The sequence below is a fragment of the Impatiens glandulifera genome, chromosome 1 (genome assembly GCF_907164915.1).
Source record: "Impatiens glandulifera chromosome 1, dImpGla2.1, whole genome shotgun sequence".
In the NCBI taxonomy this organism is placed as follows: domain Eukaryota; kingdom Viridiplantae; phylum Streptophyta; class Magnoliopsida; order Ericales; family Balsaminaceae; genus Impatiens; species Impatiens glandulifera.
In genome coordinates, this window is record NC_061862.1 from 70,512,621 (window position 1) to 70,526,221 (window position 13,601).

Below are 13,601 nucleotides of genomic sequence, written 5' to 3' on the forward strand. Positions count from 1 at the left end.
GTTATTACCCTTTGTCTTGATAATTGTCATTTCCTTGATATCAGTCCATTCTTTTAGGAAGCTGAGAAGACTCTTGATGTGGAGAGCTTACCCCCAAAGTGAGGAAGCAAATGGGCAGTCTCCAAAGAGATGGTCAACTGTCTCCTCATTTCCCATACAAAGAAGACAATTGTGATCCGAGATATTCATATACTTCTTAATTTGATCGCGCGTGTTAAGTATTTCACAGTGTTAGAGTATAATATAATATATTTGTAAGATATTATCACAATATTATAAATTGTGATAATAAAAATATTATATTATTTAGTTTCCTTATATGTCAATTATAATGTCTATATAATAGACATAATTTATGTAACCATAAATAATAATTCAATACAATATTTCTCTCTTTATTTAACACATAGAACGTCAACCACAAAATGAATTGGTGTTTAGGAATAAATTTCGTGGACCACACTAAATGAGATTATGAAACCACCTCCTCTCTATGGCGGACAATATTTCATGCTAATCTCAAGTCAAACTTGTCTTCATTTTCAACACTCCAAACTCGAAAATTCTCATAATTATTAAAATGACAGGAAGATAGAGTAGTGAGGATACTCGTACCTTTTGGAATTCCCCTTAAAATGTTATTCTATTCCCCATTTTTGACTTGTTGTACAATAATCAATTGACATTTCCGTCTTATTCGAATAAGAGAGAAGACACTATTATGAATAATATGGTAATCCTCGAACTAGAGGTCATGCCAAAACAAAGTTTCGTTTCCATTTTCAATTTGAAGTTTGATCATCTTACCAACACTATCTTTGAGCTTCATAACTTTTTTAAAGGACCATGCCATTTCCATCTTGATCTTGCACGTCCAGATGCTGATTTCCTTTCTAATGAACTTTGAATGAACTCATCTGACCTATAACGAGTCTTGTTTTTCTCTAATGCCTAAAATTGTCGATATGTGAGAGTTTTATTCTAAGTTTTGATATGTTTATGATGCATACTTTATCGTTATTATGGAATTGAGTTATATAAGATAGTGAAACATCGCTAATATGAGTGAATGAGATTGTGACAATTTTTTGGTTAAACATAAATTGGGTCATATTATGTTGGTTATACTCTATCAAAATTTTACATCTACTCTTATATTTAAAGAATTTGATCTATCAAGATATTTGTTTTGATCATTGTTTGAATATACCACCATATATATATATATATATCTAATGTTTCATGCTTAAAATGTTTTAGACTAACTTCCTATTAAAAAAATGTAAAATTAAATTAAGTTGGTATATTTATAAAATTTCTTGTTGAATCATAACATTAAATTTTTTTATTACTATTATTTTAATTTTATTTATTGGTATATAATATATAAGTTTTCAATCATGATTTAGTCTAAATTATAATATTTTGAATAATTAATACAATTTTAATTAATATATAAAGAAATACTATTATTACTTTTTGAAAAATGTCCATATATATTAAAAATAAAAAATATCGTTTAAGTACAATGAGAAATCATTAACATGAAAATAAAAAAATAATAAGAAAAAATATTATTCAATAAGTTATGGAGGTCGTAAATTTTCGAAAAGAACGATTAACTCTCCGATAGACTTTACCGACATTCCTAAACGAATCTTAGAAAATGTAATAATAATAGCATTATAAATAATACGTATCAGACGACTACAATTATTGAAAGATCGACGATTTCTCTCCAACTAGATAGTCCACCAAAAAAATAATTGGGATGGAAACCCAAATATGTAAGTCAGTCATATTAGTTGTATCAATCCAAACTTCTCAGAAACTACCCAAAGACACATGCATCAACTAATTAGTCTCAATAATACTCCACAAAAGACTCAAAATACTAGACACCATCGACAATACAAAAGTAAGCGAGTTGTTGATTCAACCTCTTCGTAACACATACGACTAACCATAATACAACCTTTTTTCATGCACATATCATCCGTAAGAATTCCACCATGAATAACGCTTCATCCAAAAAACAATATATTGGATGAAATTTTTGACTCCTTCCCAACAAAAATTATATGGAATCATTTTAGCAAACAACTTATAGTAACGCCCTACATGGAATCTATCCATATCTTGTCAACGCATAACGTCTTGTTTCAACGAGGACACTTTTTGTGTCTTACCAAAATAAAACTCTAGTATGAGACAAAGACTCCACAATGTTTAATCTCATTCTATATATAATTCGGCTAGCGAAACCACTAGACCGATGATCAAACATGTCATTAATTGTAAAAATTTTACATATAGCAATGGAAGCAAGCTCATGATACGTCGTAGCTATAATTTTGAAGCTACTCTAAATGTTGCCCCAAAACTAATTGAATAACTATCACCCATAATGAATCTAGACTACTCGCGAAAACTTTTCCAAATAGATAAATTACCTTCCAAATGATACACCCGTTGGATAATTAGACATTTTGGTGAACCAACCAGGCCAATCATGACCATACTTACATCTGATTATCGATGCCCAAAGACTATTTGACTCCGTTGAAAATCTACTACACTATTTTGATAAAAAAGGCTTATTAAAATAAATAAGATATTAAATATCTAGATCTCTTTGATCTTTACAGCATTTAACCTTATCCCAACTAACTAGATGACAAAACGATGTCACACTCTTTGGGAGAATGAATAACGACATCATATATGTGGGCATATATGATAACACACTATTATTGAGGATTAGCCGACCCCCTTTCGAGAGTATATTATTTTTCCATTTAGATAGTTACATTCCATTTTAGTGATAATCGGATCCTAATAGATCTTGGATCGTAATTTATCACTCAATGACAAATCAAGATATGTTGATGGAACACTATCAATTCTGAACCCCAACACATTTGTCAACCTCATCCTTCTTCTATTCAAAACAGAATCTGATAAAAAGATGTATGACTTATTAAGATTAACTCGAAGACTAAAACATGCACTGAATAACCATAAAATATTCTGAAGGTGTTTAAAATTCCTATAGATAACCTAAACCATGCAGAACGTGTCATCAATGAAAACCAAATGTGATATGTGTAACCCCCGGGAGATGGTTCTCTTCCATAGCTTAGCACGTGTTTAGATGACACGTGGCAATACGGGGGAAGACCTGATGTGGCTCGAGGTTTGATGCATTTCAACCTTGGTTTGCGTGCCATACATCATTTTTAAAAATAAATCATTATTTTAAAAGATTTTGAAAATACCTGGGAGCTTTAGAAATTAATCATGTAAAAATAATTAATTTTATTAAAATTTATATAATCTAGGGACCAAACAATAATTTGATTAAAACCCGATTTAAATTAATAAAACATAATTAATTTAAGAGACTGTTTATTTGAAAATAGAGTGGCCAAATGATTTTAGAAAAATTAGTAAAAGATACGTGTATAAATGTACTTTATACTAGAGTTTTTATAAGGGGTTCAGTTTTTAGATACGCTCGAAAATGACTTTCAAGCTATGTCCTTCGCGCCCGTCAAATGACGGTTTTATTTTCTAAGTAAAAAGTCTGGATTTTACAAGATTTATAACATTTATTTTCTTTAATTAATAGTCCGAGGTCTTAAACAATGATAAGTTTAGATTACATAAATAATTATACAAAATTATTTAAAAGTGCGTACCTACAATTGCGTTGATATAAAACTAAGTAAAAACCCTTAAAAATATTAGAAAAGTATTAAAATTTAAAAATAAATTCCAAACGGGGCCTTAGTCAAAATATTTGTTTAGGAAATATCTTAAAAATATTTAAATATCATTTTCTGACCTTTCGGGATTATATGAAAATGGATTAGGGTTCCAAAATTACAAAAATAATTTTAGATTTTGAAAAGTGGAACCAAACCGGCCTTAAGATCGAAGTCCTAGGGCTTGGGTCCGTTTTTGCCGATCTAGGCTCGGACGTATTCGATCTAGACCAGGGTGGTCTGAATTGGGGATAGGGAGCATGGGTCCGTGGTTTCGGAGGGCCCAGTCCTAAGTTTAGGAAGTTAGGTCCTAGACTAAGTTTATCGATCTAGTTCTTCGGTCCTAGGTTAAGGGGTCCTCGATCTTAGGCTAAAAAGGATTTTAGTCATAGGTTAGAAAAATCGGTCTTATGCTAAAGAGAGTGCTCGATCCTAGGTTAGAAAACTCGGTCGGATTTCTTGTTCCTAGGCTAAAAACACTAATCCTATAGTTTGGTCCTAACTCAATAATATCAGTCCTTGGTGCCGGTCCTAACTCAAGAACACTGGTCCTTAGTCTCGAACCCAGGTTAGTTTTCTTGGTCAGTTTTCTCGGTCCCGGCTAAATCCTAGATCTTAGGCTAAGAATCTCGGTCCTTTGCCTTAGTCTAAGAGGACTGAGTGTTCTTGAATTGGTAAAAAATTGCAGTTCTTATATCTTTTGATACAGATCATGAAATCGTTATCTGTAAGTTAAAACCAACTCATATGATTATGGGGTTTAAAAACTCTAACCTTAATCACGATCAATTGATCTCTATAAAGATCAATTTCTTAAAACAGTTTTTAGGTCAAATTTTGGGATATTTTGAATTAGGTCATTTTATGGCCTAATTCTTGTTCCAACAATTTTGAAATAATGAACATAGTCGAACACAACCAAAACATGAACATCATAATAGCTCTGTAACAACTTTTGAAATTGAAATTCAAATCCATTTTTTTCAAAATTTCAGTTGGATCAAACATGATCGGGATGTTGATATTATAATTTGGAAATCATCCTAACATGTTTACAAATATGTTAAACAACTATTTCTATCAAAATTCAAGCCAAAATGTTCAAGAACATCAAATTCAAAAAATCCAGAATTTCAAACCAATTTTTCGTTTTAGGTTAATTTGATCAAATCTCTTTCAACATAGAGTTCATAAATCATCTAAGGAGTGATTCTAAACAAAGAAAATACAAAATTAAGCATTAGAACAAATCAACCCGATCAAACTTGATGAAATTCAATTTTTAATCACAAATTGAAATATAGTGGATCTGGAAGCTTATTAACAGTTGGAGAACACTCCAATGAAGTGTTAGAAGCTTTCCTAAATCCTGGATCGAAGCCTTGATCACTGGAGATGATTTTACAAAAATACAGTCTTGCCGAAATTCTTGATTCTTCAACTTGGACTGTAAGAAGTGATTGTCGTTTGATGGATTGAAAGCCTAACACCTAAGAAGTATTTATACCAACTAGGTCGGTCAATCGAAGTTGAATTCAACTTCAATTTTTCTATCGGATTTGTTCTTCTCCATTTCTATTTCAACTTTGGCAGCCTAACTAGGATGTAGGTTTTGAATTCAAAGTATAGGGGAATTAAGGCAAGGAGAAGACATGCACGCGAGTGAAAAAAAGGAAGGATAAGATCGAATATAGGCGGAGATAAAGCTTCTGGAAGAAACATCGGTGTCGATCGCATTTCCTACGATCCCCTGCGTTGACTAAGAAGACAGGTTAAAACGAGGTTGTTTCGTTTAACTGAAACCTTACATTTTGGCGTTCCGTCACGTTTCGTCCGCGTCTTGGCATTTTTGGCTAACGGGGTTGACATTCCGTTAGTTGATCCTATGTGAACCGGGCGTGCGTGCCTCCGCTACAACGGGGTTTGTGGTGTCTTCTTGTGCGCTAAATGAAAATGATCATAAGATTGATTTCCAACCATAAAATACCATAACCAGACAACATACAAGTTTGTTCAATTTGAAATATAAAAAATTCAAATTGGAAATATGAATTAGAGGGTGATTAGAATCTTACCAAGAATTGGAGAACACTCATAGGACCTTAGGGAAGCCTTTGGGATGCACAGATCCAAGTTTTAAGGCCTTATGTAAAGTTTTGAAAAAAATCCGAAAGCTTGAAGCTTTAATAGCAGATTTCTGAATTTCTTTGATTTGAAGCCAGAGAGTTGATCTCTTGGCTTCTAGTTTGTTCAAGGAGACTATTTATAGCCTCCCGAAGTCGGTTGATTCATAAAAGTGGATCGAATTAGCCAAAAACCATTAATGATGCTTTGGTTGTTCTTGAGTCAACTAGCCGGAATAGGGATAATTCATCCTTATTCTTGTAGAAAAAATGATCACCATGATAGGGTGATCATTTCATTTTCCCTTTTGAATTAGTCGGAAAGGTTGACTAACGAGAAAGTTCCATTTTTTGGAAAATCAAAATGGATCGTTCTTGGGAAATTTATTTGACATTGGAGTACAATACGAATGGAAACCAAATCGATGTATATTGTGTAGCACTTTCACACAGGCTACGAATAAATTTCCAGTCAATAATAATCTAAAATCGAAGGCCAATAACAACACTCAAGTAAGCGATATCAATGACTCTAACCAGGCTCAGGTTGAGAGAAATGTGAACAGGTCTGAACTTAACAACAATGAACGCACTGAGGATGATAAGATGGGCAACCAAAAGTAAGAACAGATAAGAGTAAGGAAGAAGATAGGGAAAAGAATGAAGTGGGTAAGGGTACAAGCTAGCCCTACTAACGTTGATCATATTGGTCATGTTCAGGGCACCGGTCCTAGGGATTCTGTTTTCTCAAGAATAGGTCCTGTTCAAAATGTCAGTCTTGGTCAGGGTATCGGTCTTGATAAAGCTGGACATAGACACACCGGTCCTAGAGCTTCTCATAAAGCTACTGTTCCTAGCCATATTGACCATATTAAGTCTGGTCTTAGACTTGTTGATCATGAAACTACTCAAGCTACCGGACTTGCTACTACAGGTCCTGATGAAAAATGTGCAACCATTGCTGATCCTGGCTATATTGATCCTGATACTGGCACAAGTTCTATTATTGTGGATGATACTATTGTTGGTCCTAACTCCACCGATCACAATACTGATCAAAGAACTAGTCTTGATGTAACTACATGTCCTAGTTCCAAAGTTTCTGAAATTCAAAGATCTATGGGACGGGGAATACTTGGCCCATATGAAACAAGCAAAATTGGATCTGAAGGCACTCCAATAGGTCGTGAGTCTACTCTTCACAGTTCTAGGAATGCAAGCAGGAACCGAAAAAATAATGTCATCAAAATTCGAAATGACCTGATCCTTGGGCTCAAAGCCACCTTTCGAGATGATGAACAGGAGAATCTTGGAATAAGTAATAAAGAAGCTCTTGAGAATGGACTGAGAAATCTCGGGTTTTGTGAAATCAAAAGATCAAGTGCAGAAGAAGACAATTTGGTCTTGAATAAGGCAGTGAGCCTTAGTTCTGAAGTAGGCAGAATTAAAACCGATAACAAACATGAATCCAGTAGTGAAGAGGTTCAAAGTCAGAAAAGACCTACTAAAACAGAACAAGATGAAAATCGAAGACAAAGCAGAAAGATCCTAGATCCAGAAGCTACTAAATATATCACAGGAGAAGATGAGATCTACAAGATGTAATCAAACTGTAGCCATTGAGGATAGTGAGGCAAGTGATGCTTATGATTTCTCTGATGAAGAGGTCCAGGACAGTCTGGAAAGTCAGGAACCCAACACTTATATTCATTCATGAATATAGTGACATGGAACATAAGGGGACTCAATGACCCTCTAAAATGTAAAGAAATCAGGAGGATCATTGAGAATCAGAAGATCACTATTATGGGTATTCTTGAGACAAAAGTCAAAAGTCAGAACGTTGAGAAGGTTAGCAAACTGTGTATTGATAGTAGCTGGGAAATCATTCACAACTCAAATGACAAAACAAGCAGAATCTGGGTTATTTGGGATAACAAAGTTGTTGAGGTGATGACTCTCTTTTCGAATGATCAAGCAATCCTGGTGGAGGTCAAAGACATAATCACAAGAACCGTGTTTAATCTTGCTATTGTCTATGGTAGCAACTCAAGCACTAACATAAGACTCCTCTGGAATTGTCTTAGAAACTGGATCGGTATTGATAAATCTTGGGCTGTCCTCGGTGATTACAACGTAACCAGAAACGAATCTGATCGTAGCCCAGAATCTGAAATTACTCGGGATATGATTGACTTTAATGACTGCATCAGAGATATGGGTTGTATATATCGAGTCTACCAATTCTGGGAATTTCTTCACTTGGTCTTCTACGAGATGGAATGAGCAAATTAGAAAAAGTAGAATTGACAAATGTTTGGTAAATGAGAACTGGATTAACCAATTTCCGAGAAGTCAACTTCATGTTTTGAATCCGGGTATATCTGATCACTGCCCGATTAAATTGTTCTGGGAAAAGGAAGAAAGGTTCAAAAGGCCCTTTAAAATTTTCAATTTCTGGATGGATAATGATAAATTCAAGGGTATTCTCGAAAGCGTATGGTCAACAGATGTCAGAGGTTCCAACATGTACAGGGTTTCTGAGAAGCTTAAGCTCCTGAAGAATCATCTCCAAAGGTTTGACAAGAAGAAGTTCAGCAATATCTCCAATAGAGTTCTGGCTGCTATAGAAGAACTGGAAGAGGTTCATAAAAAGTTATTAAGGGATGATAGTGATGAACAACTCAATGAAACAGAAAGATATGCGCTTGAAAACTTCAGGAAGCTGAGTCTACTTGAAGAGAATTTTGTTAGACAGAAATCAAGACAGAGCTGACTTTCGTTGGGTGACAAAAACACAGCTTTCTTCTACAGAAAATGCAAGGCTAGAAACATGAGAAACAATGTGTACAGGCTGAAGAATGATGATGGTGAATATGTTCAGGGTTAAAAGGGTGTCCAAGATCTGGCTATTGATTTCTATAAGAAGCTTATGGGTACAAGAAAGCAGCATCAAAGTCACCTGAATACCTTGTATTAAATTATTGATAGGAAAATCTCTGCAGAAGATAGTCGCGAGTTGATAAGGGTGGTCACAAAGGTTGAGGTTAAAGAAGCTCTGTTTAGTATTGATGGGAATAAAAGTCCGGGTCTTGATGGGTTTAATGCACAGTTCTTCAAAGATAATTGGTCGGTTGTGGGTAAAGATGTTACTGATGGGGTTCTGGAGTTTTTCAAAAATAGGTAGATGTTAAATCAATGGAATACAACGGTCCTAACCTTGATCCCCAAAACTGCGGTACCTGAGAAAGTACAAGATTTCAGACCAATTTCCTCCTGCAATATGATTTATAAAATAATTTCAAAAATCATTTCTAAACGTTTTAAAAATGTTATAGGAAAAATAATAAATCTTAATCAATCTGCATTCATCCCCGGTAGGACAATCTCTCATAATATTCTTCTCATGTAGAGCCTATTAAAAGGCTACGGGAAAAAGAAAATATCCCCGAGAGTGACTTTCAAAATAGATATCAAGAAAGCTTTCGACTCTGTTAGATGGGAAGCCATTCGAGACTTTCTGGTTGTTTCTGCTTTTCCTATGATTTTTATCGATTAGATTATGCAATGCGTTTCATCATCCTGCTTTGTTGTTAGCGTCAATGGAGTCCACAGAGGCTATTTCAAGGGTGAAAACGGGGTAAGGCAAGGGGACCCCCTCTCTTCTTACCTTTTCGTAGCTATCATGGCGATCTTTGAGAGCATCTTCGCGATGTTTCGAAAGAATCGTCCATACATCTTTCACCCATTCTGTGAGGTAGAGGAGGTAACACATTTATACTTTGCTGACGATTTGTTCATTCTAGCGCACGCAGACGTTGATTCCATTAAAACTATTAAGGCTGCACTAACGTTCTTTTCTGAGGTAACAGATTTAACTATGAATGAAAGCAAAAGTGTGGCATTTTATGGAGGCGTGAAGGACAAAACAAAGCAGGACATCTTCAACATCATGGGCATCAAGGAAGGCAGCTTTCCCATAAGGTACTTAGGAATTCCGTTAACTGCGAAGCAGATCGAGATCTCACACTGCAAGCCGCTGATTGAAAAGGTAAAAAATACGATATATGGCTGGGCAGCGAAAAAACTTTCTTATGTAGGGAGGATCGAACTTATCAAAACCGTGGTTATGGGCATAGTTGGCTATTGGGCGCAGCAAATGGTCATTCCGAAGAAGGTAATGAAGGAACTCGACACACTGATGAGAAACTTTATCTGGGGTAGTAATGGAAGAGGAGGAAAGAAGGTCAAATGGACCGCTCTCTGCAAACCGAAGGACGAGGGAGGCATCGACTTGAAGAACTGTATCGAGTGGAACAAGACTCTAACCTTCAAGCATCTGTGGGCTTTGGAGCGCAATTAGGAGTCACTATGGATCAAATGGGTGCATACGAGGTTTATGAAACACGAAACCAACATCTGGACCTGCAAAATTCACGAAGGTATGAGCTGGTCTCTAAAAAAGATTCTTAAACTAAGAAGCGATATTGCAGATCTTTATGAAATCCGACTAGGGGACGGGAAAGACACTCTATTCTGGCACGACCCTTGGTTTGAAAACCAGCCTATCATCGACAAGGAGGAGTTTCAAAATACTCGTATCAGAAGGGACTGCGCAAAAGCGAAAATCAGAGACATCAAAGATGGGAATTGGAACTTGCTCTTGAGAAGAATTCTAGAAGGAAAGATGATACTTGATCATATAAGTAACATACAACTACACGACAGACCGGATATTCATGAATGGAAAGATGAGGACAATGGGAAACTGGTATTGAAGAAAATATGGGAGGTAATTCGGGAAAAAGCGCAGAAAGTAGAATGGGCTCCTCTTGTATGGTCAACGAAGATTATCCATCGACACCAGTTCATCCTATGGCTCGCCTTCTGGGAAAGACTCAACACACGTGATCGTATCAGTAAGTATATGAGCATCCCGGACGCGAGCTCTCTTCTATGCATAGGAAATGAAGAAACCATAGATCACCTATTTGATCAGTTTCCCGAGCGAATGGAATGAAATCAAAAAAGCGGCACTACTCAAAGCCAAGAGAAATAGATTTGCAACAAGCGTGTTCAAGTGCGGCTTTGGAGAAGTGGTGTATAAAATTTGGCAAGAACGGAATGCAAGAGTATATGACAGAACCCGCATGAGCATTGACGAGTTATGGAAAGATATTGTATCGGATTGCAGCGCCCTCGCGGGAACGTGGAGAGGAATTCCAAGCACGGAGCAGAACTGGAATATCTGCAGGAACTGGAATTTACCGTTTTTTAAACTCACTAGAATTGAAAACATTGTAAACAGATAATTCATTTACGTTTTTAGCTTTTATTCAGAATGTTACGACTTCAAAATCATTCTATGCCTGTCTAGAATGATCTCTTAAACTCGTGGTTTTTTTTCCCGTTTTTGGGAATTTTTAATGAAATGACGCTAAGTCGTTTTTCCCAAAAATAAAATAAAAATAAAAATGGGTCGTTCTTATCCTTCTAGTGACGCGTTGTTGAAGATGATCGTAGGTGGAAACGACGCTATTTCGAGGGAAAATGCGAACGTGAAGCGTTCCATCCGCGTTTTGTCTAAGCGACGCTGCGTTTGGGCATTTTCGGCGGCGTTGAGGTGCACATTAGTCTATCTTGTGCGGCGCGGGCACGCACTTCTTTCGTTGCAGTAAGGTACGCGACCTACTCCTGGGCGTTGGATGAAGATCCAACGCTCATCTGATGGCTGCTGCTTTGGCTATAGCCATTCTACATAATTTCGGCTACACCTGATTACAAATTTTATTTTTCATTTAAAATTTTAAGGGATTGTTTGAAATTTATTTTTCTTTTAATTTTGATCTTTTTAAATACACAAATTATTAAAATAAATATGGCAAATATTTTACCAATATATTTTATTTATTTTGTATATTTTATTTTAATCCCTTGATTTTTTCTAAATTATTGTAAGATAAATCAGTACAACATTTATCCCAAATAGTTATTATTTTTGACCATTTTCCTTAATTAATTAGACTTTAATTATCACAATAATTAATTTAATTAATTATTTTGATTGAGTTTTGGCATTTAGGTTAATTATTTTGATTTTATTTATTTAAAAATAAATTAAAATAATTATTATAATTTTATAAATTGATGTGTATATTTTTAATGTTTAAAAAAAAAGCATACAAAATATCTTATTCAAATTCTACAAGTTAGTTACTAAATATCAAGTTGAAGTGGTATAAGACTATAAAAATGCACTTAAAAAATATTATTGAACACTCAATAAAAATACGAATAATTTGTGTTATCTCAATATTGTAATTGCTAACCATACAGACAAGTTAACTAAATTGTATTTTTGTAGTAACCTCAATTATTTTCTTATAAAAAAAAATGTATATAGACTGATTTTATTGTTACACAAAGTTGTTAGGATTTTAACATATGCATATGATCCATTATTCAACTATTTAATCAATAAGATAAACTAATTTCTAATGTAACACTAACATGTATTTGTAATTTTATTTTTAAAAATATATAATTTATTTTAAAAGACTCAATTAGAGTACCCATTATGTTTAATGATTATTATTTATTTTTCAAAAGAGTGAATAAGCTGAGTTTAAGGTTAAACCAATATAACCATGGTAGTTTGAACCACATATTTATTTACTTATCTATTTGAACCACATATTTATTTAGCACATACTTATCTATTTGACTAATGAACTAAAATTTCCAAATTTTCAATTAGTTGTTAGCTAATAAATAGAGCTAGTGAGGCCGGTATTAGGTTATGCAAACAATTAATATATATACACTTGAATTATAGAGCTTAAAAAATAAATAATTACCTTAAATTATTTTTATTAATTTTAATGTTAAGTATATATTTCAAATTTAAAAATAAATAAATAAAAGTTACATAAACACTTGTTTACAAATTACATATATTATTTTGACATAATTTTATATGGTTTGTCGGTAGAAGGGCAAAAAATAAACATATATTCAGAATTTATGGTGGTGGTATATCTTGAAGCCATTGTGTTTACAACAAAGTTAAGTATATTTGTACATAAATATTTTAATATTAAGTAAATGTAATTAAATGATAGGTTTTATAATTTTTTATGACTACTTTTAGACCTTTTTATAAAAATAATTTGTTTCATGAATTAAATAAAATAAATCGTTTAAATTTTAAACACAATAAATGATACACATAAATTTATAGAACATGTAAAAGAGAAATTTGTTTAAATCAAGTAGTAAGAGTTGTGCCTAAGAAATCAAATGTCACGGTTTAATTCTTATTAGAAATGTCTTAAGTTGAAGTGAAGACGGTGTAGAATTGTGCTATTTTTTAAAACAAAAATTGAAATCTCGTTTCAACAATTATTGACAAAATATGATGTAAGACAATTTTTTTTAGTATGAGTGCTAAAACCAAAAAATATAAGTGGGAAGTTTCGATTGAAACTTGTATTGATCTATCTAATTAGCTTTATTTTTATTAACTTGTATTGATCTATCTAATTAGCTTTATTTTTATTTTATTTTTATGTATTTTTGATATATTTAACTTGATTTGTAATGTTTTTAATGGACTATATCTACAATAATACCATGAACTAATAAAAATGCTTAGGTTCTTAATAAAAGAAAAATCATATTTCTTTTGTAATATTATAAAAGAATAAAATGA